Source organism: Protopterus annectens, chromosome 5.part1 (genome assembly GCF_019279795.1).
Source record: "Protopterus annectens isolate FY-2018-M chromosome 5.part1, PAN1.0, whole genome shotgun sequence".
NCBI classification, from domain to species: domain Eukaryota; kingdom Metazoa; phylum Chordata; order Ceratodontiformes; family Protopteridae; genus Protopterus; species Protopterus annectens.
The window spans coordinates 649,568,599-649,595,677 of NC_056736.1; the positions used below are offsets into that span (position 1 = coordinate 649,568,599).

The 27,079-nt window shown below is 42.2% G+C and overlaps 1 long non-coding RNA gene across 1 annotated transcript in view; it reads left to right on the forward strand.

Annotated features, from left to right (window-relative positions):
* The first annotated feature begins 13,290 nt into the window (after positions 1–13,290).
* LOC122803309 overlaps positions 13,291–27,079 on the forward strand; it is a 68,005-nt gene continuing 54,216 nt past the window's right edge. Inside the window, exon 1 of the long non-coding RNA XR_006365104.1 lies at positions 13,291–13,454. This is a non-coding gene — a long non-coding RNA (uncharacterized LOC122803309). The remainder of the gene's footprint in view (positions 13,455–27,079) is intronic.

Consider the following 27,079-nt stretch of genomic DNA (forward strand, 5'->3'; position numbering starts at 1 on the left):
TAAATCAGTCTTGTTTGATATAATTATTCAATGTAATTATAAGGCCAGATGCTCATCAAGCTCAAAAATGCTTATGAATTTTTCAAAGACAAGCCACCTCCTACTAAGTAATGGCATAAGAAGTTTCAAATTCCCCAGAAATGCTGTACACCAGTACCCTTTTCTACTTAAGCAGTTGTAGAAAATCAATTGCACCTGACTGGATTAAAAACGGGTCTTGCCGAAAAAACAAGCCATCCTGGTGGACCCCTAGTATAAACAGGCTGTACAACAAGAGAAAGAAACTAATGTCCAAGAACAAGAGGAAACTGGCTCAGCAGAGGATAGCGTAAATAAACAAATTAGAGATCTTGTCAAGTCCTTCAAAGCTAATTACGAAGCAAAAATAGCCTCACTAGCTAAGAATATTCACAAGGTATTCGTTATCTACATCTGAAATCTAAGCGGGAATACCCAGCTATGCACTGAACTGGTTGTGGATGGCACTACTCATACTCAACCAGAGGTAATAGGCAACCTGCTAGCTGGGAAATTTGGAACAAACTTCACCCCCTTGTCCCCACCAGTCATCCTCCAAAGTACACCTGTCACCATTCCTCAGCCTATTATCTCAAGAGAGCATGTCACCTCGGTGCTCTCCAAGGCCAAAAACATGGCATCAGTGGAACCAGACAACATCCCAGGTTGCCTTTTAAACAACTTAAAACATGACCTAGCAGACCCACTTGGATCCCTATTTAACCAGAGTCTGCGAACCTGCTGTGTTTTGGCATAATGAAGGACAGCAACAGTAATCCCTCTGCAGAAAGGGGGACCATCAGTTGACTCTGGGAATTATAGGCTCATATGCTTGACTAATCTTATCTGCAAGGCCATGGAAAGAATCATTATGGGCCTTATTAACAAGGACATAGGTAATCTCCAAGCTTTGGACCCAACCCAGTTCAGATTTATTAAAGGTAGAGCATGCCTATTGATTTCATCAAGAAAGTCACCAAGGCTGTGGTTGAGGGAAAGATAGTGCATGCCACCTATCTTGACCTAGCCAAGGCATTTGACACAGCCCTCACTCAGGTACACATGTAAGTATATAGGTAGATATGGCTTACCTTCAACCCTTCGAAGTGGCAATTGTTCAAGTAAAAGAAAAAAAAAAGAAAAGCTGTTACAGATGGTTGAAAATCAGGTGATCACACATAATTGAGTTTTTAAGTGCAAGATTGTGGTACAGTGGGAATTGGGAAGTATACACTTCTCCCAATGTAGTTCAATCTTGGAGTTGGTATATATAATTAGCAAGGGTGTGAGGGTGCAGAAGGACTTACCCCCTGCAAAAAATATATATTTTTTTCCAAATCTGTTTGATTTGATTTTAGGTGTGTAGGAATTTCTGTGATTCAAACTCTTTTATTGCTGTGGCAGGCATTCAAAGTTTTGATACTTCGAACGTCTATGCCAGACTCATACACACACCTGAATGTCATTTCCCTGTTTACACTGTTTTACCCAAACAGCACCCTGTCCCCTTCCCAATAACTCTTGTGTATCAGCAATGGCTGAATAAATCCACTGTAAAGTTTTCAAAGTAAAGTGCTGTATTGTAAACAGCATGATGACAGTATTCCTCTTTATTGCAAAAGTACATTGGACATCTTGATTACCATAAAGCATTTTTACTTCAAATAATTTTTCCTGTGCTTTTATTTTGTTTGCCTATACTGAATGCATGAAGAGATGGCAGTAACATGCATATTCATGTATGTATCTGCACACGATTTAATATTTCTCTCCATCCAAATGACACATTTCACGTCTTACTTTGTGTTGAATTCAAGACTGTTGCAGATACTTGGGCAATACTACACGAGTGCAGCACCAATGGGCCGTCCACTCTGTAGCCAGAAGTAAGACTTAGTGAGCTAGCTGTTTGGCATGATTTCATTTCCCAAGCCATCCAGAGAGTTCATTTTGCTCTCAGAATTCAGACTAGTTTTCTCTTGAAGGTAGGACTGTTGTAGATCGTTAAAATCAGCAGCAGAGTCACATGCTAAACTGTGTTATCAAGTCATCAGGCTAAGACTAACTGCATGCAGACAGGCTGTGCAGACAGACTTTGTTTCTTAGGCATAATTTTGTATCCCAAACAGTACAACGTCTGCATTTGACTCTGTCTTCATTATAACCAGTTTTCTGTTAAACCAGGACTGTTACCGTTAGTTGCATACTGGCTTCCAGTAGAATCTAGAGCTGCTTTCCTTCTTAATACTCTAACATGTTGTTGTGTCTTTTGGCTTTTCCCGGTTAGGGGTCGCCACAGCGGAACTCCGGTCTGTTAATGATTGGCAGTTGATTTTTGCGTGCTGAGTTGCCGGCCCTAACGCACAACCTTCAACGAAGGTACGCCCATTCACGCATGTCTCCACAGAAGACGCTCTAGCTGAGAATCGAACGGGACAACGTCTTGCTGTGAGGCGACAACGCTACCGACTCTAACATGTACGCTTCTACAACTCCTGCCACATTGGGTATCGACATACATGCATACGAAGGCAGACAATAATCTGCTCATTAGACTTTACGAACTAACAATAGCTGGAAAATTATTCTCCAAACTGGTTCCAGAAAACTGGGACAGAGTACCACAGTAAATAATGTCAACCACCACACTTAAGGACTTCATGAATTCATTTAGGAAACTTGCATAGAAAACAGAAGATGCAGTTCACAAAAATTCTGTAATTTGAAATACAGTGAAAATTGTTATCCCAGGGCTCCACTTCACCTTCTGGGTCACAGGTGAGATACCAGACCTGACTCGAGCTTTTGGATTACCTCATTATACATATATATATTGTTGTTTGCCTAGGTTATACTGTAAACCTATAGGTTTATACTGTTTTTTAGGTCTAGTACAGCTGAAACAATGACCCTGTGTGTCACAGGTGGGATACCAGAACTGCCTCAAGTTTTCTGGGTTATTTTTATTTATTTTTTTTGCTGTTGTGTAGTAGATTTATTTTGATTTTAGGTCCAGTGAAGCTGCAACAGTATTAAGAAAAGGGAGAAAAATCTTTTGAGGTAAATGATTTATTTATTTATTTGAAATTGTTAACCAGGGTAGAGCACTGACCATAAATGATCAGTTGGAGAGAATTAAGTAGATCAGTAAAGCATATACAATGAGATCAGATGATTGAGAGAAAGCTAAGATAAATAATGTTCATTCAATTATGATAAAGTGATTATGAATCTTCTTCTTCTTCTCCTTTCGGCTTTTTCCCGGTTAGGGGTCGCCACAGCGGATCACCTTGTCCGCACATTGAATGGCAGTGGAGTTTTACGGTGTCGAGTTGCCAGCCCGGCGCCCAACCTTCCACAGAAGGCACACTCACACGCACACCTAGGGCCAATTTAGAGTGTCCAATCCACCTGCAGCATGTCTTTGGGATGTGGGAGGAAACCGGAGCACCCGGAGTAAACCCATGCGACCACAGGGAGGACATGCAGACTCCGCACAGAAGGCACCCCAGCCGAGGATCGAACCGGAGAACCTCTTGCTGTGAGGCAGCAATGCTAACCACTGCACCACCGTGGTCGCCCGATAAAGTGATTATGAATAATATACATTATAGATAAGGAGCAGTAAGATAACATCAAAACTGTTATTCAATTTAAATATAGTAGAGTCATAGTGATATCAACAGTGTAGTGGAAGGAAAGGTAAGAAAAGAGAAGTAATGTGTTAGGTAATGTCCTGAGTGGAAGCACTGGCATGATGTATTAAATTGGAGGTAAGATTTCAATTATATATGAAATTTCATGTAAGAAGATATTTCCTTGAGTTTGCAGGCAATGGTTCACATACATCTGGTTCAAGTAAGGAGAAATGCCCAGAAGTGTTTGTTGGCAGCCTGTAGGGTAGATTCTGAGTGGCATTGATTTCTGAGGTTGTTGGATGAGGGTTCACTTATTAGATGTTCTTCGTGTTTCACTGTTGCAGTCATCACACTTGGGTTATCTGCCTGCAGGTAGCCCTCAGTCAGCCCGAATACCAGAGACTTAGTATTTCTGCGTCAGATGCTGTTGCTTCTTCCATTACGTCAGGTCGTCAGGGGTATAAAAACAGGCAGCCGACACCATTACATCAGTCTTTCTTCCTGCGGGAGCTGGAAACAGAAGCAGTTTTCAAGTGCCGGTCGGCCGCTACCTGAATTTTCGTTTCCAAGCTGAATAATCCTGAAGTCTTGTAAAGCTAAGTACCCCATTGCGGATCCTTTTTTCTTGCTCTAACCAATGTCAGAAAAAATTAACAATTGTCTTGCCTGTGGAAAGCAAATACCTCACAGAGCTTTTCATTCTTACTGCGTCACCTGTTTAGGCCTAGACCACGATGTCCCTCGCTATCTGTTTTGTGCCTTGTTTAACACCCGAACCATTCATCGTTGGGCTATCCTTGTCGCTAAATACTTCCACTCTTGATCTCCTTAATCGGAAATGTCTTCCGTAAGCCAGCCGACTACCGCTCTTTTGAAAAAAAAGTAAGGATAGAGACAGAGACAGACCACATAGGTCCAAAACTGCCGACGATGCTTCTGATAAGCTAGTCGCCAGTCCCCCAGTACTCAGTGAGGTACTTTTGCAGCCCCTGATGCCCTCTTCTGTGGATCCACAGGCCTCTGCTGAGACCCATCAGGAGTCCAGTATGCCGCGAGATGCTTCTTCGACTATGGAACCTGAGGATGTCTCTACCTTGGATGGGTCTGGAGCGCTGTGCAGGCACCAGCTTCTGAGGGAGTTTTTTGTCCAACCGATTTTCGAATCAAACCGATGACTTCTTCTACTGAAACTACCGAGTTTCTTAGGCCCAGAGTATGCACTATGCCTAGAAAACCGACCCAAAAGCATGCTCAGGCACCCATGCCACAAAAACAAATGCTTAGAATGGCTGAAGACCTCATTACACTGATTAGGGGAAGCCAACCTTCTCCTGCTAAGAGACAAGGAACCGAGTTCCCTTCAGGTTCTACAGACCAGGAGTCAGATGACTCTGACCTTTCTGACTATGAAGACATGCCCTTATCCACCTATGAGGATTCAGATGCAGAGGAATCCATTCCCACTGCCTCTCCTCCAGAGGATTTTTCCTTTGGTAAAACCTTGCACACTTTAAGAGAGCATTTCTGCTAGGAATGCCAAGACTATCCTCAGTCCAAAAAGAGACTCGGAGAATTTTTACAGTTACCTCAGCACAGACCTTTAACTATTCATCCTGTCCTGGAGGTTGTGGATGATGTTTTCATGGAATTCAGTCTTAACCCAGACACTTTACCTCCTGCCCCTAGGAAACCTGACAGGTACTACAGAGTACCTGATTCTCACCAGTTTCTTTTCAAGAACCCTACTGCTGACCCAGAGATAATTTCCCAGGGACCTAAAGGCATTAAGGCTACTACAGAAAAAATCTTACCCCTTCGGACAGGGATTACAGAGTCTTGGACAGATGGGGTAAGAAAGTATACACCTCTGCAACTCTTGCTATCCGAGCATTGAATTGCCAGTTTCATATGCTGAAATACCAGCAACATATTATGGAACTTCAAAAAGCAGTAATATTTCCAGATTGTGCAGAAAATAAAAAACTGCAGGAGCTTATGCATTCTGCAAATCAAGTAAGTAAGCATACTTTGCAATGTAGCTTTGATGCACTAGAAGCATCTTGCAGGGCAGCTGTCACTGGCTCTGTACTGAGAAGACATGCTTGGCAGAAGGAGCAGACCTTGCCAGATCATGTCAAATCTAAATTACTAGATGCTCCTTTGAATAAGGACCATTTGTTTGGCACCAAAGTAGAAGTAGTTCTTAAAAAGATGGAAGAAAAGGCTAAATCTATGCAAACTGTTAAAGAATCCCTACAGTTACAACCACCTAGATTCATTAGGCATTGCCCTTCAAAACAATGGTTCTTTTCAGCCACCTCCAGGCCTTTCCACATTAGGCCCAGGGGAAACAGACCACCCAGACTATATTCTCAGGGTATGCAGAGATCTAAACAATGGAGTGCCCCCACCCCTAAAGCAGGGAGTGGTAAGCCACCTCCTTATGGAAAAAGCACTCAATGACTCCTCAACTTTACTTCCCAGCCCTACCGAATTGCTTGTGCCCCTAGGAGAAAAAATTGCCCATCATGCAAAAAACTGGATATCCATCACTCAGGACCGATGGGTCCTAGACATTGTATCCCAGGGGTACACATTTTATTTACATTCACTGCCAACCCCAAGCAGGTTTCCAGACCTTCCTCCAAACCAGTGGGCAGAGGCTCAAAAACAAGTACTTTCCCTGCTCAATATCAGTTATTCAGCCTGTTCCAGCAGAACAGAGGGGTCAATGATTCTACTCCAGACTATTCCTGGTACCCAGGAAAGAGGGCTCTTGGCGCCCAATCCTATATCTTTCAATTCTCAACGCATTCATTGTGGTACCAAAATTCAAGATGCTTACCCTGCAACAGCTTCTCCCTATGTTAGCCAAGGATGCCTGGTTGGTCATCCTAGACTTTAAACCAAAGAAAGCTTGTGCTATGCCAAATCACAGCTATCGTCAAACGAATCAAATAACTAAGAAAAAATGTCGCTGGGAACTGCTGTTAAAATGACCAAAATAAAATTTATTAAGACACAAGTAAAAACAAAGTAAGCACTTTCGGGCCAAAAACCCTTCATCAGACAAAATACTGCAAATTAACAGTCCATATTTAAATCATTCAGCAACCAATGAAAGTTCAATAAAAAGCCCGCCTATTTCTTACTATTACTTATGCCAACTTGGTTCTCTCTTTGGGAAAAACAACATGTCCTGGGTAATAGTGAGTGGAATCAGTATATAGGGGTTTATCTACGTTTTGTAGATGACATTTTTATTTCATGGATGGGAGATGAACAGGAATTGACCCATTTCATGGAATATTTGCATTCCACAACTTCCTTCCTGAAATTTGATGTCAAAAGCTCACATGAAGCTTTGGATTTTTTGGATGTCACTGTTGAGTTAACAGAGAATGGCTTTAGCTCAAGACTGTATAGGAAAGAGAGTTGGAAAAATTCATTACTCTCATTTGACAGCATGCACCCCAGATTTACTTTCCCTAATATAGTGCAAGGACAGGTGGGTAGGATATCCAGAATCAGTTTGGTGGATGAACAGTTTGAACAAGAGCTTGTTCATTTGAAGAAGTGTTTTCAGGATAGGGGCTATAGTGAAAACTTGGTTGAAGGTGCTGTGGGTAGAGGTATAGAAAGTAGGCAGAATAGGTACAAGCCATGGCTTAATACTACAACGGCAACACAGAGGGGCAATACTGACAGCAGAGTTAGAACGACCAAGCCAAGGGTCACGCTGACCTATGGGAGTAATGTCAAAGGGGTATGTAACATCATCTATAAAAATTGGAATATCATCACCAGTGACAATAGCTTAAGGGATATAGTGGGGGCCAGTCCACAGTTTTGCTATAAGAGGAACAAGAATCTCAAAGATATACTTTGTCATGACAGGGAAAATAGTAACATCAAATGTCTACCCAGATCTAAGGGCACTGTTCCATGTGGTAGCTGTAAGGCCTGTGGTCATATCAACAGGGAAACAATTTTTATACATCCCTCCACTGGTAGGAGTATATTACTAAAAGGTAGGGCTACCTGTAGGACCACTGATGTGGTATATCTGGCTGACTGTGTATCATGTTCAAGTTATTATGTTGGTAAAACGAATAACATGCTGAAGGTCAGGATTTTGCAACATCTTTCATCAATCAGGAACTGTGATGAACACAATGCCCTCTACAATCATATCAAAGACAATCCGACACATCAGTTTAAATTTAGAGTGATTGTAAATGTTTTTTTGAATAAAAGAGGTGGTGATATTAAGTTAAAAACTGAGGCAATTGAGTCGAAATGGATTTTAGAATTGACAGCTCATATAGATCCAGGGCTTAATGATGTAGTACCCCTTAAGCCGGCCCTTAGAAATAGGCGGGCTTTTTATTGAACTTTCATTGGTTGCTGAGTGATTTAAATATGGACTGTTAATTTGCAGTATTTTGTCTGATGAAGGGTTTTTGGCCCGAAAGCGCTTACTTTGTTTTTACTTGTGTCTTAATAAATTTTATTTTGGTCATTTTAACAGCAGTTCCCAGCGACATTTTTTCTTAGTCATCCTAGACTTAAAAGAAACCTACCTGCACATTCCCATAAGGGAGTCATACAGAAAGTATCTTCATTTCAGAGCAGGGTCTATGCATTATCAGTTCTCTGCACTTCCCTTTGGCTTATCTAATGCATTCAGGGTATTCACAAAATGCCTGGCTCCAGCCATTGCATACTGCAGGCAGAGAAATATCCAAATTTACCCGTACTTGGACGACTGCCTGATTCAGGTGGACAGTCAGGAATTGCTGCTTCAGCACCTGGCATTTGTAAAAAAACTTCTCACTTCATTGGGGTACACTATCAACAAAAAGAAATCAAAACTGATACCCAGTCAAAATATTGTATTCCTGGGAGCAAGCTTGGACACAACTTCCCAGATGGCATTCTTCACTTCAGAAAAACAGGCCTACCTGACAGACTACTTCTCACTAATGGCCACCAGAACCCAGCTATCTGCAAGAAAAATACTGCAAGGCCTAGGGTTCACGGCCTCAAGTATTCTGCTAATTCCATATGCAAGACTGCATATGAGGAAACTTCAGTGGTACTTAAAACATCTTTGTTGCCAACATTCTAAGGACCTGGAAACAGTCATTCTTATCATACCTTGTCTAAGGACAGAGTTCCTTTGGTAGGCAAAAGCATGCAACCACAACAAGGGACTGCCTTTTACTCAACCACAAGCCACCCAGACCCCAACCACAAATGCTTTGGACTATGTATGGGGGGCTCACATGGCTGGCAAACACATTCAGGGCTACTGGAGCCCAAGTCAAATTCTCCTGCACATCAACCAAAAAGAGAATCTAGCTGTACAGAATGCCCTGACAGCTTTCGAGCACCTAATCTCTCCAGGATAACTGCTGAGAAAAACGGACAACACCACAGTTATGCGATTCATAGGTTCATAGGTAGGTACTAGGCTATCTGCCCTAGGGCCCATACAAGCCTAGCCAAAAAATGTACCCTGGCTTTCGCCACCCAAGAAAATTATTTTCCTGTGCCCCTGTCGAGCAGAGCCACAGAAGTGATCCCCGGGGTGAATTTCCCATTTCCCATCCAATCATCAAGATTTTTCTTGAAGAGTGCTAATGAGGAGCTCTGTTTGACATAGATAGGTAGTCTGTTCCAGAGTATGGGAAGTCTCTGGGGCAGGAATCTATCCCTCCTGCATGTTCTGTTTATTGTGGTGACAAGGTTTAGGTCCCTAGAGCGTGTAGCTCGGAAGGATTGGGATTTCTTTAAGTGGAGCATGTCCAACAGCTCTGGGTTTGACATAGCTTTGTATGTTAGGCAGAGATCGCCCCTGAGTAGGCGATATGCGATGGAGTAAAGCTGTCGTTTTTTGAGATGGTCTGCATAGGGCATCTGTTTGAGGCCAGTAATCGTCTTTGTGAGGTATTTCTGTGGTCTTTCCAGTTGTTGTAGATGTCTTGTGATGTACATACCAAAAGGGGCATTGTACTCTATAATGGGTCTAATGAGTGATGAGTAGAGGGGAACAATGACCTCTTTTTTTCTGGATGAGAATCTTTTTTTGATGAGATGAGCCACGTAGAAGGATGTCCTGACCACTGTGGCGATGTGATTATCAAAGGAGAGACTACTGTCCACCTGTGTCTCAAGGTCTCATCACATTTTCGGCATTAAGTAGACTGCCAGCCATGTGGTAGTTCATGGGTACAGAGTTTTTACCAAAGGGGATGACAAGCAGGTACATCAACAAGCAGGGGGGAACCCATTTTTACCCACTCTGCAGGTTAGCCATGGCCCTGTGGAACACAGCCTTGGACAACCAAGTCCACCTACAAGCTCAATTCCTGCCAGGCAAGCAAAACTCACTGGCAGATGACTTAAGCAGAAATCTCCTAGACCCACACGAGTGGAAATTAAAGACCAGCACCTTCAACCTTCTGATCCAGGAATGGGGATCCCAGAAGTGGATCTCTTTGCCTCCCCTGACAACCACCAGTTAAGCAAATTCTGCACCAGGAACCCTCACAGCAAAGCCTGGAAAGTGGATGCCCTATTCTTTCAGTGGGAAAACCTCTCTGTCTATGCCTTACCACCTCTGCCCCTTCTCTCAAGAGTGCTACTCAAAATAAACAAGACAGGCTAAGGACAATTCTGATTGCCCCAGACTGGCCTTGCCAACACTGGTACCCACTCCTGCGCAGCCTGACAACGATGGCACCCTGGCACCTGCAGCAGACCCCAGCCCTACTCTCTCAGCAGGATGGACAGATTTTACATCCACAATTGCAAACCCTAAATCTTACAGCCTGGCTTATTCCCTAAATATCCCACCAACAACCCTAATCAAACAGGTGCTGGACATCATCCTTGAAGCCAGAAGACTCAGTACTAGGAAATCCTATGCTGAAAAGTGGAAAAGGTATTGCTTTTGGATTCAGTTTAAAGAAAAGGACACAGCACTGCCATCCTTACCGCTAATCCTGGATTACCTAGCAGAACTACTGCACAGAGGCCTATCCTTCTCCTCTATTAAGATCCATGCCTCTGCAATTTCAGCTCATTATAATACTGAGCCACCTCTTTTCTCTCAACCTCTCATCACACAGTTCCTGAGAGGGGCAAATAACTTAAGGCCACCAAGGAAAGCGCCTAACCCTACTTGGGATCTTAACTTTATACTGAAAAAACTCATGCTTCCACCTTTTGAACCTGCTGCTTCAGCAGAGTTAAAATTCCTCTCTTGGAAAACAGCCTTGCTTCTAGCCATCACTTCATCTAGAAGAGTGTCTGAGTTACAAGCCCTGATGGCTGTGGAATCCTTCATTATTTTCCATGCTGACAGGGTTTCCCTCCAGACTAACCCTTCCTTTATGCCTAAAGTGGTGTCCAGTGTGGCTCTCAACCAATCCAGTCATTTGCCAACCGTCGTCCCTAATCCTCAAAATAAAGGGGAAAGGATCCTACACTCTCTGGACATGCACAGACAGCTCAGGTTCTACCTTGATAGGACTAAACCTTTCAGAAAATCTAACCAGCTGCTAGTCAGCTTTGCAACAGGGGCAGAGGGCAAGACCATTTCAAAACAAACCATTTAAAAATGGGTAGCACACTGCATCCATTTCTGCTACAAGCGCCATGGAAAACCAACCCCTCAGGGGGTCAGAACACATTCCACTAGGGCTACATCTACCTCTACAACATTTCTCAGGGGAGTCCCTACCATGGACATACTTGAAGCTGCTACCTGGAGCTCTGTATACACCTTCATCAAGCAGTACCACCTGCCTCTCTTTTTCAAATCCAGGGCAGGATTTGCTACTGCAGTCTTGCAAGGCCTACTAGCCAGCCCTAACACTTCTTGACTGCCTCCTTCCTTCCTCAGCTTTGGGAATCAACCCAAGTGTGATGACTGCAACAGTGAAACAAGAAGAACATAGTACAGTTGTAAACACTTACCATAAATGTAGATGTTCAAGTGTATTCACTGTTGCAGTCCTGGTTTTCCTCCCAACAGCCCCCTTGTTTTCTTTATTTCTTTACCTCTCCTCTCTATGACTAATTCCTACTGGTATTGGTATTTACTTTTTACTGGCGGTGTTTCCACACCATATCCTAGCTTCCTATTTGGGGGCTCCTGACATTTGGGGCAAGAAAACTGATGTAATGGCGTTGGCTGCCTGTTTTTATTCCCTTGACGAGCAGACGTCATGGAAGAAGCAACAGCATCCGGTGCAGAAATACTAAATCTCTGGTATTCAGGCCGACTGAGGGCTACCTGCATGCAGATAACCCAAATATGATGACTGCAACAGTGAGTACACTGGAACATCTACATTTATGGTAAGTGTACACAACAACAGTGAGTACACTCGAACATCTACATTTATGGTAAGTGTACACAACAACAGTGAGTACACTCGAACATCTACATTTATGGTAAGTGTACACAGCTGTACTTTTTGCTGCTGGATGAGAGAGTGGTTGTGTAGAAGTCTGAAAATCTGAGACCATAACAGAAGGTCAGTTCTTTGATTGGAAAACATTTTACTTTTTCTAGTGTTTTGCAGTGGTGTTTATGATTTGGAGAAAGTGGGATGATTCAGCAGATTATGTTGATGACTGAATGAGTGTGGAGTTTTCTTTTTAAGGCATAGGCTATAAAGGGGGAGTCCATATTCTAAATGGGGTACTAGAATGACTTTGCTTATAGCTATTCTAGAGGATGTGGAAATAAAAGGAGAGCTTTTGTTAACACAGAATATTAGTGATTTAATCCTTTTCCTTGTATTGTTTGGATGTAGGCTGAAGTTGAGGGGTGGAGCTTGCCAGATTCCCAGATATTTAAAATAATACAGTTTTCTGTTGCAATATTATTAAGATCAAACACCAGCAATGGTGATGTACTTTTGAAAGTCCAGAATCCTTTCCCCTTTATTTTGAGGATTAGGGAAGAAGGTTGGCAAATGAATGGATTGGTTGAGAGCCACACTGGACACCACTTTAGGCATGGTTACACTTACAGCTTTCTTTTCTGTTTCCCAACTCGGACAGAAATGGTTTGTTTTAAAATGGCTTGTTGGACATGCTCCACTTAAAGAAATCCCAATCCCTCCGAGCTACACGCTCTAGGGACCTAAACCTTGTCACCACAATAAACAGAACATGCCAGAGGGATAGATTCCTGTCCCAGAGACTTCCCATACTATTGAATAAACTACCTATCTATATCAAACAAAGCTCCTCATTAGCACTCTTCAAGAAAAATCTTGATGATTAGATGGGAAATAGGAAATTCACCCCGGGGATCACCTCTGTGGCTCTGCTCGACAGTGGCACAGGAAAATAATTTTCTTGGGAGGCAAAAGCCAGGGTACCTTTTTGGTTGGGCTTGTATAGGCCCCAGGGCTGATAGCCTAGTACCTACCTATGACCCTATAAGCTTTTGCTTGGTGTCAAAAAATATTTTTTTATTTTGGATGAGTTGAAATGGAAGTTTTTTGTTGCTGATGTTTTTGTATCACAAGTTACAAAACTTTTATATCTCTCAACCTTGCTTCATTGCTGTTGTTTGTTATGTAAGTTATTTAAGACTTTTCTCACCCACAGTTTTCCATAGATTCACAATACTGACTGCCCACCCAGCAGACCAATATTCCTCTTGAGTATACTTCACAAATTGTCTCCTCATTTTCCTACAGCGCCCATCTGCTGGGTGCCCTCAACACACTGTGAGAGGGTCTTGAATTAATCTTGATGCATCCTTTGCAGGTAAGAGATTTGTTTTATTATTTTACACTTCAGTTAACTGTTTCAAAGAGCCACTGCTTTATTTTTTGTTTATTTGTTGATTTTGCACATTAAATAAAAGTCCCTAATACTTGAAATTGTTTTGTCCATGTAGTTTGTTTAAGTTGTGTTGTTGTAGCATTACACTCTCAAGCAGTCTTCTTTTGTATTTTTACATTACGAGGACTGGGATAGTCCATCTAGTGGCAGTAGGTGCTGGGCTGGTCTGTCTGAGTGGGAAACAGAAAAGAAAGCTGTAAGTGTAACCATTTTATTGTCCAGAGGACTTGGAAGCAGTTTCCTGTGCTTTGTGCCTGTATAGATTTGAAGCATTAAAGGTCCCATTGTGCAGCAGTGGTTACTAGTGCCCTGGAGAGAGACAGACACCTAGAAACCTTATTTTCCCTGTAGAAACACCTCTGAAACTGTACCAGTAACTCTCTGAGAGTAGAGCAAGTTATTTGCACTTTGAGTAGCACAGAGCAGCTAGTTTGTGTGTTGAGGAGCACTGCCCTTTGAATTTAGTATTATACAGCCTACTCTAGTCTAGCCCCAAGGTACTCTTAGTCAGCCCACAGTTAATACCTTGTGCATTACACCCTTGTAGCTCACCCAGTAAAGGACCAGACATCGTGGATATGCACTTTCCCAATTTCTAGCAGCCAGTTTTGTTTTTGAGTATATTGAGACAATGTATCAGTTGTCTAATGTTCACTGATAACCATTTAATCCTCACAGAGACAAATATTGGATGCGAGAGATGTATATACACAATGTCTGTGGAGGCAAAACCCATGCTTACAAATACTTACAACAACAATCTGGTTGTTAGAAACAAGCATACTACACCTACAACACAGAGTATGCACCCCAAACATAGGCCTACTTATGCTGAGGCACTTAAATGCAATCTTTCCAAACCCCAAAGACCTCCCAGACATTCCAAAAGCAAAGATTATCCTCAGCAAACCTGAAAGCACTCAGCAGAAACAAGACCTAATACTGCACATGCAGCCACACTCAGTGGAGCCTCAGTTGCCAGTCAGGATTTAGGATCCACTAAGTTACACATGCAATCAAGTCATTGCACCACAGGCACCAGTATGATGCAGTTATAGTCCATGTAGATATAAATAACCAGAAATTTACCTTCCTTGGCGATATGAAAAGAGACATTATGGAGCTCTCAGAGTATGTGTCACTGGTTGGTACGTGCCTATCATTTTGCAGCATTCTACCTTCGGTAAGGATGATGCCACAATATAAACAGAAGATAACTGACCTAAATAATTGTCTTAGTTTTTTGTGTCACTCTAGGGGGATACAGTATTTGTCAGTGTGGGAGGACTTGGTTAACAAACCATGTAGCTATACCAAAGATTGCCTGCACATGTCCCCTCTAGGATTTCAAATGTTGACTAAAACATTGCCCTCTCCAATGCAGACATTTTTATGCAATTTCAAATTGACCAACTTTACAATGTAGCAAAAATTAACCCAAGTAAATCTAAAGGTGTTACTGCTCAATGCTGGGAGTCTGAAAAAGTAGCTCCACTCCCTCCAAGCTCTCCTCACCTTGGAGAATGCAGACATCTGTGTAGGTACCGAGACATGGTTTAAAGCCACAGAGAGTACCTCAGCAGTGCATGGCTTCAATGCCTTCCACACATTTAGACCAGCAAGTATACAGACAGGGACTAAAGGTGGGAGTGTCTTGATCTACATTAATAACAAGCATACACTAGGTTGGTTAAACAGGATGACACCCTGGAATTCCTCCACATTCAGATTACCATAGCAAACTCCCATATCATATCTACATTACCTGGTGCCCCATCCTGGTCTACCTACACCAAATAAATACTCCATGATCATATCCTATCAAGCTATAAGTCACCCTCTGTATCCCATGAAACCCATAATTCATACTTAGACCTATTTGTGACATTCATCATTCAAGCAAATACCATACTTATGGGGGACTTTGTTGCAGCTGCAGAGATTCCTGAACTTTGTAAACATAAACACCATGGATCAGATAGTGTATAGAAGTACAAACATATTGGACCTGGTGCTCATAAATATGGGTGAATGGAGCATCCCTCCCCCTCCACCGTGTCATGTCCTCTCTGGTAGGGTGTGTCCACAGAGAGTGAACCTGCAAGCTACCCTAAAAATTATAGACTAATACCTTGCCTTCCGACGATGTATAAACTATACACTGGAATTGATGCCGACAGAGTTTATAGTCATTTAGAAGAAAAGTTAATTATGGCAATAGAACAAAAGGGCAGTAAAGGAAAGTCATATGGAACAAGGGATCACTTGTTGTTAAATAAAGTCATAGTGGAGAACTGTAAAAAGGGGAAGAATCTAAGTATGGCATAGATTGACTAAAAAAAAGCATGTGATAGTATCCCACATTCATGGATAAAAGAGTGCTTAAAAATGTATAAGATACACCCTTCACTGATTGACTACATTACAGTGACCATGAAATAGTGGCAGACCACTTTCCAATTAAGCCATGATAAAGGACAACTTATTATCCCAGGGATAAAAATTCAAAGGGGGATATTCCAGGGTGATTCTTTGTCACCACTGCTATTCTGCCTTGCACTTAACCCATTAAGCTGTCTACTTAACAGCTTAGGCCATGGCTATAATTTGGTTCCTAGAAAACAACAAAGTATAAAGACTTCTCATCTTCTCTTTGTCAATGATTTAAAATTGTATAGCTCATCAGATGAGGAACTGAAAGAACAACTACAAGTTGTCAAAAGTATTTCAGACTATATAAAAATGTCACTTGGTCTTGATGTTGTTGTTGTGTCTTTCGGCTTTTCCCGGTTAGGGGTCGCCACAGTGGAACTCCGGTCTGCTAATGATTGGCAGTTGATTTTTACGTACTAACGCACAACCTTCAACGAAGGTACGCCCATCCACGCATGTCTCCACGCAGAAGATGCTCTAGCTGAGAGTCGAACCGGTCAGCGTCTTACTGTGAGGTGACAACGCTACCGCAGCACCACCACCGCGGATCACTTGGTCTTGATAAATGTGAAAAAGCAACCTTTAAAGCAGGAAAACTGCAGCACCAAGAAAACATCAGTTTGGGACAAGAATCTGATATAAAAGAACTTGGGCAAGAGGGAGTGTATAAATATTTGGGAACTGATTTAAGATCAACAATAAAACATGAGCAAATGTGAATAAAACTTAGGACTACTTTAGAAGACAAATTAATCCTGAAAACAGCATTGACATCTAGGAACAAAATCCAAGCTGTAAAGCAATTTACTCTTCCTACTGTAACTTACACTTTTGGAGTGATTGACTGGCCCTAAAATGTGTTGGATAGATTAGATAGGAAAACAAGAAGGATGCTTCGTGCTCACCAAATGATTTAAAAAAATCAGTGCATACCAAGGTTATATATTCCCCATTCCAAAGGAGGGATGGGCCTCTTCGAAATTGATTACATGTATAGATCTGCAATCATGGACTTGCACACATATCTGCTGATCTCACAAGACCCAAACGTAGTGAAAGTTTTGAAACATGAGGATAATAAATCTAAGATGACTTCTCTGCTCAGTCTAGCAGAAGCATATCGGTGTCAAGCAGGAATGGACATCAAACCAGAAGGAGAAAAAAATCAGGCAGCAACTGAATGTGGCAAAAAATTAAAGAATATAAGGTGAAGGACCAGATGAGAAGGCAAGAAATGTGGAAAATGCATAAATATAGTTGCAAGTCTATACAACTTCTGAAAGAACCTCATGTTAATCAGGAATGAACGCAGGAATGGTTAAGGAGAAACTAATTCAAACCAAGAGATGAAAGATTAATATTGGCAGTGTAAGATAGTGCGCTTACATACATGTTGGTTTACAAAATCTATTGAACATGAGGGAGAAACTGGCAAATGTAGGCAGTGGCGGCTGGTGACTTCAAATCAAAGGGGGGCTGCAGGAGATAGCCGAATGGGTGGGGTCAATGGGAAGACAACTAGAAAGGGGAGGAGCTATGCTCAAAACCACAAAAACTAAACTTTAATTAAATATGCTGCCCTGGGTGCCAAACCCTCATTATGAGAGTCCAATCAAGACAAATGAAGTATAAAAGAATAAAAATATTTCAATGCATTGGCAGCTTGACAGCTTACTTAATATCTAGATGGAAACAAAAAGGTTGAGAGGCATGAAAAAATAAATTACTTTTAAATACATTACTGGAATGCCAGTCAAAATCAAGTATAAGAAAAACAAGCAGCACTCAACTCAAACTGCTTCTCCTTGCACTGCAGTTCTAATTATAATTTATATTCAGCTTTATTAAAGTACCAAGTAACATGCTGAAAGTAGCAATCTCTGCGATGCCCCTAAAATGTTTCTTATCCAAAAAAGACCTGCTGCCTGACAACTATCTACTTGTTTCATGGGGAAAACATGATCAAAGTAAAAAATGAAAAGCAAACAAGCTCAAGATACATTGCTTAAAGGATTACTGTACAGGTTATGGACCACACATGAATGGCATTCTGTTTAGTTTACTGGTAAAGCCCTCCGAGATCACTGGAAGTCTCCAGCAAGTGTAATGAGCTTCTTAAAATAATGTAATCCTGTCCTTTATTACAAATACTGTCATATGCATTTCAATACATACATTATCTAGTTAAGTATTCTCTGCATGGCAACAACAGAAAGGCTTCAATGTTGGTGCTACTTAAAACACAGAGCAACAGGCACTTTAAGTAATAAGCATAAATCAACAGTACAAAATATGACAGAAACCAGACCATTCTGCAAAATCAAGAACAGATGAAAAGCCACTGTAGTACTCTACCTTGGATGGGGATACCCCTGCACATTTACATAACTGCTCTGCTCTTGCTTGCTTGGACATTTTTAAATATTGCTCTTATAAACTTAGAAAGATAATAGAATAGTAGGTCTTGCATTGGTATGAATTTTCTGAAGGATATCTGAAACTCAAATGTCTGTCATTATTTTCTAACTTCAATCTTTAATGATTTACTTTATGAAAATGGACTAAAAATGTGATGCAAAATATAAAATAATACACACAATACAGCTGAACCCCTGGGTCAAGGGACTGAAATAAAAGTAATCTATAACTTGAGTCTTACTTTAGCATGCATTTTTCTGAAGGTTGTGAAGTCTGAACTCAGTGTGTCATTATTTAGTGACTTAAATTCTAAATGAGAAAAAAACACAAATATTATGAGGAACAAAAAAAAAGAAGCAAAAATCTATTAATTCTGATAGTTCAGCTGTGGCTGTCTTTGAGTTTGCGCCCTTTCCCCTCACACAAAATCATGCATTCAATAAAACAGCATTGAAACCCAGATTCAAAGAAAATACATTTTGCCAGTGGCAGATCTTTGATCACCCTTCCTGATCTACTAAAAATTATATTCCTTGTACAATACAGGTTGTTTTGCGGCATTTTTAATTTATTGTTTTGAACATTTTTCCAGTAAACAATGAAACAAAATGCAACAGAACATTTCCATCATAAAAGTCTACTCAAATTTCTACAGTCCACAAGTATCAGTAAATATGAAATAAAGTGCCTGTTGCCCTTGAGGAATAAATTGCCTGTGTTGCATGCATTAAAAAAAATGATAAGCTAGTAATATAGCAATAGGGACTGTATGGCAAACTGATAACAGATTCAGGTTCATAGTTGCTACTCTAGGTATCTTTGCCAAAAAGGACTGCAGCATCCACCCACTTTAAAACACAGTACAGTATCAGCATTGCCTCTATCTACTGTGGGAGTAGACCCACAGCCTTCTGCTTCAAAGAAAGTATACTACCTGTTGTGCCTCTCAGCTCCTTGTAAAATCTACTTTCGACAGCTTTTGTATCTGAACTTTTGCGCACAATAAATCTGTATAATGTTGAAAGTTTGCTAGATAAAATGCTGTGTTACCACCATACATTTCAATCAGCTGTTTTGCAAAAGAGAGGAAGACAAACTTAAATGGCTACCAAAAACATGTGGACAAAGCCAGTAATGGGGGATACAGCCCCCAAACATTCAATTAATACAGTTTCACCACAGATAACTCTCAACCATAGCACAAAAATACCTTCAGTGAATTCAGTTCTCGCTTAGCTCTCAAAGCTCTCAACCTCTTAGCAAAAACATGTGGACAAAGCCAGTAATGGGGGGTAGCCCCCAAACATTCATACAGTTCCAGTTCCCACTATAGATAACTCTCAACACTAGCAAAATAGCCAAGAATCAAACCAGAGAACATGTAGTTGTTAGGCAGCAATGCTACAGTGCACCACTACACTACAGACTCTGCAGCAAGGAAAAATGTAGATAGAAACCACAGATTTTATGAGGAACAGAACAAATATGAGGCAAAAATCTGCAAAGGGTTCAAGCCTGAGTATCTCTATCACACCACTATTTGCTCTCTAGCCAATGATATAGTAACTTTCTACATTTACACACAACACACACACTGTGCAATATCCCCCACGAGCAGCTCCTCTCTCTCTCTGTCTGAAGTCTTCTCTTCTGTCTTCTGCTTTGTCTCCTGTGTGGGTACCTGTGTTTCGACTGCATTTTTTGTGTGTTTTGTAGGTGGGAGAGGGCTCCATCAGTCAGTCCGAGCACACGCCCCCCTGAATGTAGGTTTAGTAAAACAGAATAGAAACAGTCACATTCAGCAGTAGACTGTAAATACTGCAACTGGTGTGACCTTTTCCTGTGGTCCAAAAGTATAAAATGAGGGTTTTTGGGGATCCCTGGGTAAGGAAAAATACAGCAGGTCACTATTTAGTAAGCACTGGTGTGAGGACTTTGAGAAAAGTTAATTTATGAGGAATGTTAGTTATTAGGAAGACAAGCTGAGAATTATTGGCACTGAGTGTAACTAGTTGGTTTATCAGCTAGGATGTCCAAGATCTCTTGGGTGTCTCCAGGATTCCAGTTTAACTAGGGGGTAGAAAGTTGACAATAAAGTCTCCTAAAATGATTGCATCAATAGATCTGTGTGTGTTTTAGCAAATATGTCTCTTTGTTCATCAGCTGGTTACATTGTTGAGTCCTAATACCTTGAGCAAATATAAACTCTAGTATCCTTGCAGCTCTGAAATAACATAGGTTCTAAAGTGGGGCAGGATTGATTCTCTCATTTCTGTGATGCAATGACATATATGTCCAGTACTCTGTGTTTAGCTAGTGGATGATCCTGGAGTGACCCATTTTTGCACATTATTGGGAAATTAAAAAGACAACTTGGGCTTTTAGGGAGGATAAAGAATGGTAAGGTTAATATAGAAGGAGAATTTTGTTTTGAGTATTATGGCTATAACTATACTTCAGTTAGGAATAGCAAATGTGAGGTTCATGTGGTCATTGAAGACAAGTTGTTTTACTAATCCCCCATGCAGTTCTTTGCCCTGGCCTTGCATTATGGGCATATTGGTATACAGGAAAAATGTGTTGGAGGTTTACTGTATTGTCTTTAATAAGTGGTTGTGTTATAGGATGTATGCTAGAAGTCAAAAAGATCACGTTTGTTCATAATGCTACAACTGTTAATAAGTTAGCATTTTGGAGATGTTACTTTAGAGGCTTTGTTAATATGTGCAGTGTTTTGTAGATGATAGAGCTAGTGTAGGCCAGGGCTGGGTGAACATCTCACCAGAGCAAAATAAAGACTACATCAGGAATGATACCATACAAACTGGAACTCAAAAAGAGAGGATGCAGCAAAGAAAGAGATGAACTGCAGCTTTTATCTTCTAGGGGACAACACTGCCATTTTCCTATATAATTATAATATAATTAAATTTCAACCAGTAACATTCTAGAACCAGTAATTCATGAGCATTCCTTAATCTTCTTATAACACATAGCCTACATCATTCCATGTCCTGTTTTACTCTTACATTCTGTACATATTGAAGCTATGAATACACATATGGATGGATTCAGAAAACTTTGCCACATTGCAGTAAGCAAACTTGCATGATAAGTGGCCACTAGTAGGGTGGGTGTGATTTAGAAAACCCAGAAACATTACACAGCCAGCCGAAATATAATACTCTGCAAAGATGTATGCTAATGAAGCAAAAAACATGGCAAAGCAATTAAATTAAGATGCATTTAAATTCTGCTCGGTAATGCTGCACCTGCTGTTTTGTATATGGTCATGTTCAGGCAGAGTAAAGCAGTGTACCATGTTAGGGGTTGTTGCCGCTATTATAAATGTGTATCTGTAAGAGGTTCTCTTCACAGTAGCTGCAGCTGATGATGGGAGACATTATCCCAGGAGGCACCAGGTCATCAGCAGTTAACATTTCATGCCCTCCATGACATTGATATAGTGGACTGATACCATGTGGACAGAGCCAGAGTACAGGAAATTGTGGATGTGTGGCTTTGTGTGTAGACCCATAGAAGTCATGGAGTATCTATCCCAGTGGATGTTAAGGTATGTGTGGGTTTACATGTATTAAATACAGGGACTTTTCAGTGTCCTACTGGGGACGTAGTGGGGGTATCTCAGCCATCAGCATCAAAAATACTCCATCAGTTCCTTGATGCCATGTTGCAGCATGTGGGTGAGCACATTTGGTTTCCACATAACCCACAGGAGAGAGCAAACACCATGCAGGAGTTTTAGGAAATAGCCTATTTCCTGAAGTTTTGGGGCCATAGACTGTACCCACATTGAAGTAAGACCCCACCTGATGAACTGGAAAGGAAGTACTTGAACTGCAAAGGGTATTACTCCATCAACTTCCAGATGGTCTGTAATGTACAGGGTATCATCTATAATGTGTGTGTGCAGGCCACACAGGTGGTATTCAGGACTTCCACCTATGGCACACATACAATCTTTATCAATGGTTTGCACGGCGTGAATTCCCATATGGCCACCTTATGGTGATGATGAGACCCATCAGAAATCCACCCAAGAAAAATGACCAGGGGTGCAATCATGCACTGTCACAAACAGGAAATATCACAGAGTATTTGTTCAGGCTGCTGAAGTCAAGCTTTCATTGTCTGGCTACATCCAGTGGTCCCCTGCAGTATGACCCCCACCATGTGTGTAAAAATACTGGCCATCTGTTCTGTGTTGCATAATATGATGCTTAGAAAGATGTTATAGCAGGGTGCCTTCTTACAGGGATAGTAGTTCACAGCACCACAGGCAGCATCAGCTGAGACAGATGAAGAGTCAGAGGAGGAAGCAGCAACGGGATGATCATGCCTGATAGAGGCACACACAGTATGCTATGGTTCTAGCAAAGAGGCAGCAGATTGCGCTTGGCTCTGCAGCGTAACTATACAAGAGCTAAGCAGAGACATACAGTACAAATGATGTATACAAAATCGCCAGATTGTGCTTAACCATGCATAGGCTGTCCCTGCTGTATATCAGACATAGGAAACCCAAGTAACAATCTACAAAGGGTAGAACACAATTTTCATCATTTTCATAGGTGAGGAAGGGAGTGCAGGAGCACATGCCTTTCATAGGGAAGTGTGTAAGTGTGAGTACTGAAGTGCAGTAAAATAAAAAAAGTGCATTTATGTGTATTGTGAGAACTTTGCTTGAGAAGGGGTGGTAAAATATAGAAGGGCCAGGGTATGTACTGGGGGTTGTGGTGGTGTATGTGTATTTATACAGGGACATATTCTCAGCATGTGTGGCAGTACTGTGACTCAGCCTACTGGGCAAGCCCAGGGCATGCATGACAGTTCATCTTCCCATGCATGCCCCTGTCCATGAGAGCTGGCTCTGCAGGAGTTGCACTGGCTCTACTATGACCTTGGCTCGATGTTGGTTTGCTGTGTAACCTGGATCAGTATCTGCTAGCAGATGTCCCAGCATGGTGACAACCATGACTAGGTGAGGATGGCCTGTCCTAGCTGTAGACATTTCTGCAATCTATGTTGCTATTGAACTGATAACACTGCAGGCTCTGGGTCTTTATCATCCGTGTCATGTTGGATAACATCGGTGGATATAGCAAATGAGGGGCCACAAGCATGGCCCCTCACTCCTGACAGATGACCCACAGAAGGCACTGCATGGTCCAGTGTGTGATTCAGTCTAACATATCACACATATGGGTAATGCACTTCTATATGTCAGTTTGCAGTCTCAGTTATCCTCACTATCTGTGCCATGGCTCTGGTGTAAGTAGCCTGTGCCTGCACCATGGTCCTGCACATATGCTTAAAAGCAGCTATTGACACACCAGCCTCAGTGGGAGGGTGGCAGCCATACCGCCGGTGAGCACCGTTATCGGTCTTCCTTTGTAGACCTCATTGCCTATGAGTATTCGGGGCAGATGCAAACATTTCTGATGGTGGGGAAAGGCACATCCCTGATCTAGAGTGTCCCCATCAACCTATTCACTTTTTAATGGGTGTGTTTCTTGGGTAACTGCAGGCATACAGACTGTGTTCTTACTGGAAGTAGAGGATGTGGGGGTCATACTCCCTGTCTCCAGTGCACTCTTTGCATCCGCTAATTACACCAGCTTATCCATACCATCACTATCAGAGTCAGCAGATCTTTCAGGGGGAACATTTCCACAGTGCTGCTGCCTGATAAAGATTCACCTGTGAACACACCAAAACAAAAAACGTACACATCATAAGTAGGACCCAGCACCACAGCTACACATGCAACTGATAATTTTAATCATAGTTTTATATTTGTAAAGCTAATACCCCTGGCCATACCTCATGCAACTGGACCTAAAACTTATATCCCTGATATACATGTATACCATAAGTCAGACAGTTTTAAGGAAGAGTACATTAATGACTTTTTAAAGAGGGTTTATAGTTATTGATAATATGAAGTAGGGCTCATACCTGAAGCATCTGTAGTTAATACTGTCTGAGGCTTGTCTAGTTAAACCCCATCATCCAGTACCACACTGCTAAACTCTGTGGAGGTGATACTGCCTTTCAATGTTGTGAAGAATTCCTCTGTCTCTGTAAGGGGTGGCTCAGTCGATGGCTCGCTGCTAGTTGCCCTCCATTCCTGTACCACAGCCCAAGCTGGGTGGGTGACAGCACCGATCTTATCTGTGCACCAGTGACTGAACGTGTCATAATTCTGGTCTTGACCAGGCACTATGTTTATATTGGTGACCATTTCAGTCTGAGAATGGTCATGGAAGGTCTAGTCAGCAGCATGGATACTGAAGAGCTGTCTGCCATGGATATGGAGGGCCTGTAGTGCCACTTCATTTTCTGCATTGGTACATTTTTGGCTTGCAGGGGAGGGGTGTAAATGTGAATTCAGATCCCAAAGTTTGTTTAAGTGACTTTTTTATGGCATTGCTTTGTTGACATGGAAACATTAGAATTAATAGCCTTGTTCTTGCATAGCCATAAAAAAATAAATCAATGCTGTGCTTCTGCCCTACTAGGCCATATATCATGCCCAGTGTCGACCTGACAGTTATATATGTCTACCTATAATCTTTAAGGAATTGTCAGGCATGGTATGAACACTAATCACATATATTCCACAAAACAATTGCAGAAGGAAACTAAACAGCATCCTTGACCAGTACAACAATTTCCATGATATTGTGTGATCCAAGCAGCAGAGAGACAGAAGAGAGACTTTAATCAGGTAAAGTATTTTTTTCTCTGCTTTCTAACTGCGACTGCATTTTCTCGCCGGAAAGTGAGTTTCTGGCTTACCTAATATCTCAAAAGCATTGTTTTTGTATCTTAACTGTTTTGCACTTCTAAAAGTCATTTTTGTGTTGTTTAACTGTTGTAGGCTACACACTCAAGTGCGCTAGCCATTTAAAGCATTTACAGTGTTTCCTGCTTAAATTTCTGTTGTTTCTGCTAAAAAACAAAAAAAAAATCCTTGTTTCCCGCCTTTTCTAAACCTGAGTAGTCCAGATTTCAGGTTTGCTGAATTCTGGGCTGTGGTATAGTTCCTGTGTTGCCCATATCCTTACTTGGATAGGAGGAAGCTTCTCTGTTCACCAGTGAGAGTGGGGATTTTTGAGCAGCCTATCTTTCCCTAGAGGAGTGGTCTCAGCCCAGCAACTAGTAGCTTATTGGCCAATCTGAAGTAGTTAACTTAATTTTATCTGCAACCTGTGGGTATACGGATCTGTATCGGATCTGAGACGGCAACATTTTTTTCTAGCATCTGCTCCAAGCTCCGAGCTCTTCTGCTTACCCTTAATGCCCTACCACCTCCTGTCTTCCCTCAGATCTCATTTGCCACGCCAGTAGTGTGCATCCTGGTCTCCTTTGCTCTGAGCTCAGGGATAGTAAGTAGAAATTTTTTGCTGATATCTAGATGTGCTTGACTAGGATTTCCCTTCCTCCCCTTCTGTAGTATCGCGTTTGGTCATTGGTGTTAAAAAAATAAAGAAAAGAGAAGGAAAAGGAAAGGCGCAGCGAGGAAAGGGAGAAAAAGAAGGACAGGCATTGTAAGAGGTCCCTAGACAGGGAGCTTTTTATCAGCCCCCCATCTAAGACCATGAGGCCTGTTTCTCCATGGCTCCTGTCTCCTCGTTTCTCACAGGAGACATTGGAACATTCGGACCTGAGGCCCTCCTCCCCACTGCGCAGACCAGCCAGATCCGAGTTGGTGACCTCTTCGAGGTTGACTCGGAGCCTATCAGACATGGATATGGACAGGATGATGCAGAGATTTATTCAGACCCAAAATCAGATGGGAGTCTAGCCAGGTCCCTCTCCCTCTGGAGGGGCGACCTCCATGCCTCTTTTCCACCCCATCTCTCCTTCCCCAATCCATGCTTCGGGGATCTTGGATCTGTGGTTTTTCGGAGCTGGTAGCTCGATGCCGACGGTTCCTCCAACCTCTACTCCGGCTGTTACCTTGAGTTCCTCGGATCCGACTTGCTCAGATCCTAGTGACTCTCGGAGCTGGGACAGGGAGTCAGACCCAGGGGAACAGATTCTTCGGCTCCAACCATTTTGGATCCGATCTGTTCCCTCGGACCTTAGGCTACCCTGTCTTCGGCTCCGGTCCCCGCTTCGGATCTGGGGAGGGCTTCTCCCTTGGCCTTCAAAGTGTTGGAGAGGGTTCCCTCCCAGGGATTGAGACCCCAGCCCATCCCCTTGGATACCACCCAGGCCCCCCTGGATTTGGCGATGACTCCCTTCATCTTGTCTTAGGGACAGCCCATGCCAGAGGATCCCCATGTCATTTTCCCCTGAGGAAACCCCATGCGGCTCTCAGATCCCCTTCTGAAAGTCCCACTGAAGAGGGTCACCATAAGTGCAAGTGCAAAAGGAGGCACTTGGACTCCCCAGAGTCCCTCACTACTGATCCTGACTTAGATGAAGGAGAAGGTTCCCCCAGGTCACCTCCCAATGACGTCTCCTTTGGAGAAATTATGGAGATCCTCTGCCAGAGAGGAGGTTGGTCAGCCCCAAAACCTTCTGGGGATGAGTCAGTGTTCCTGGAGACCTTTGGCATGGGCCTATCTGCTTCCTGGGTGTCCTCACCAGCAGACCCCTTGGTGGACCTCATCACCACGAGGGCATGGAAGGAGCCCGACACCGTAGAGCACATCCCCAAATGC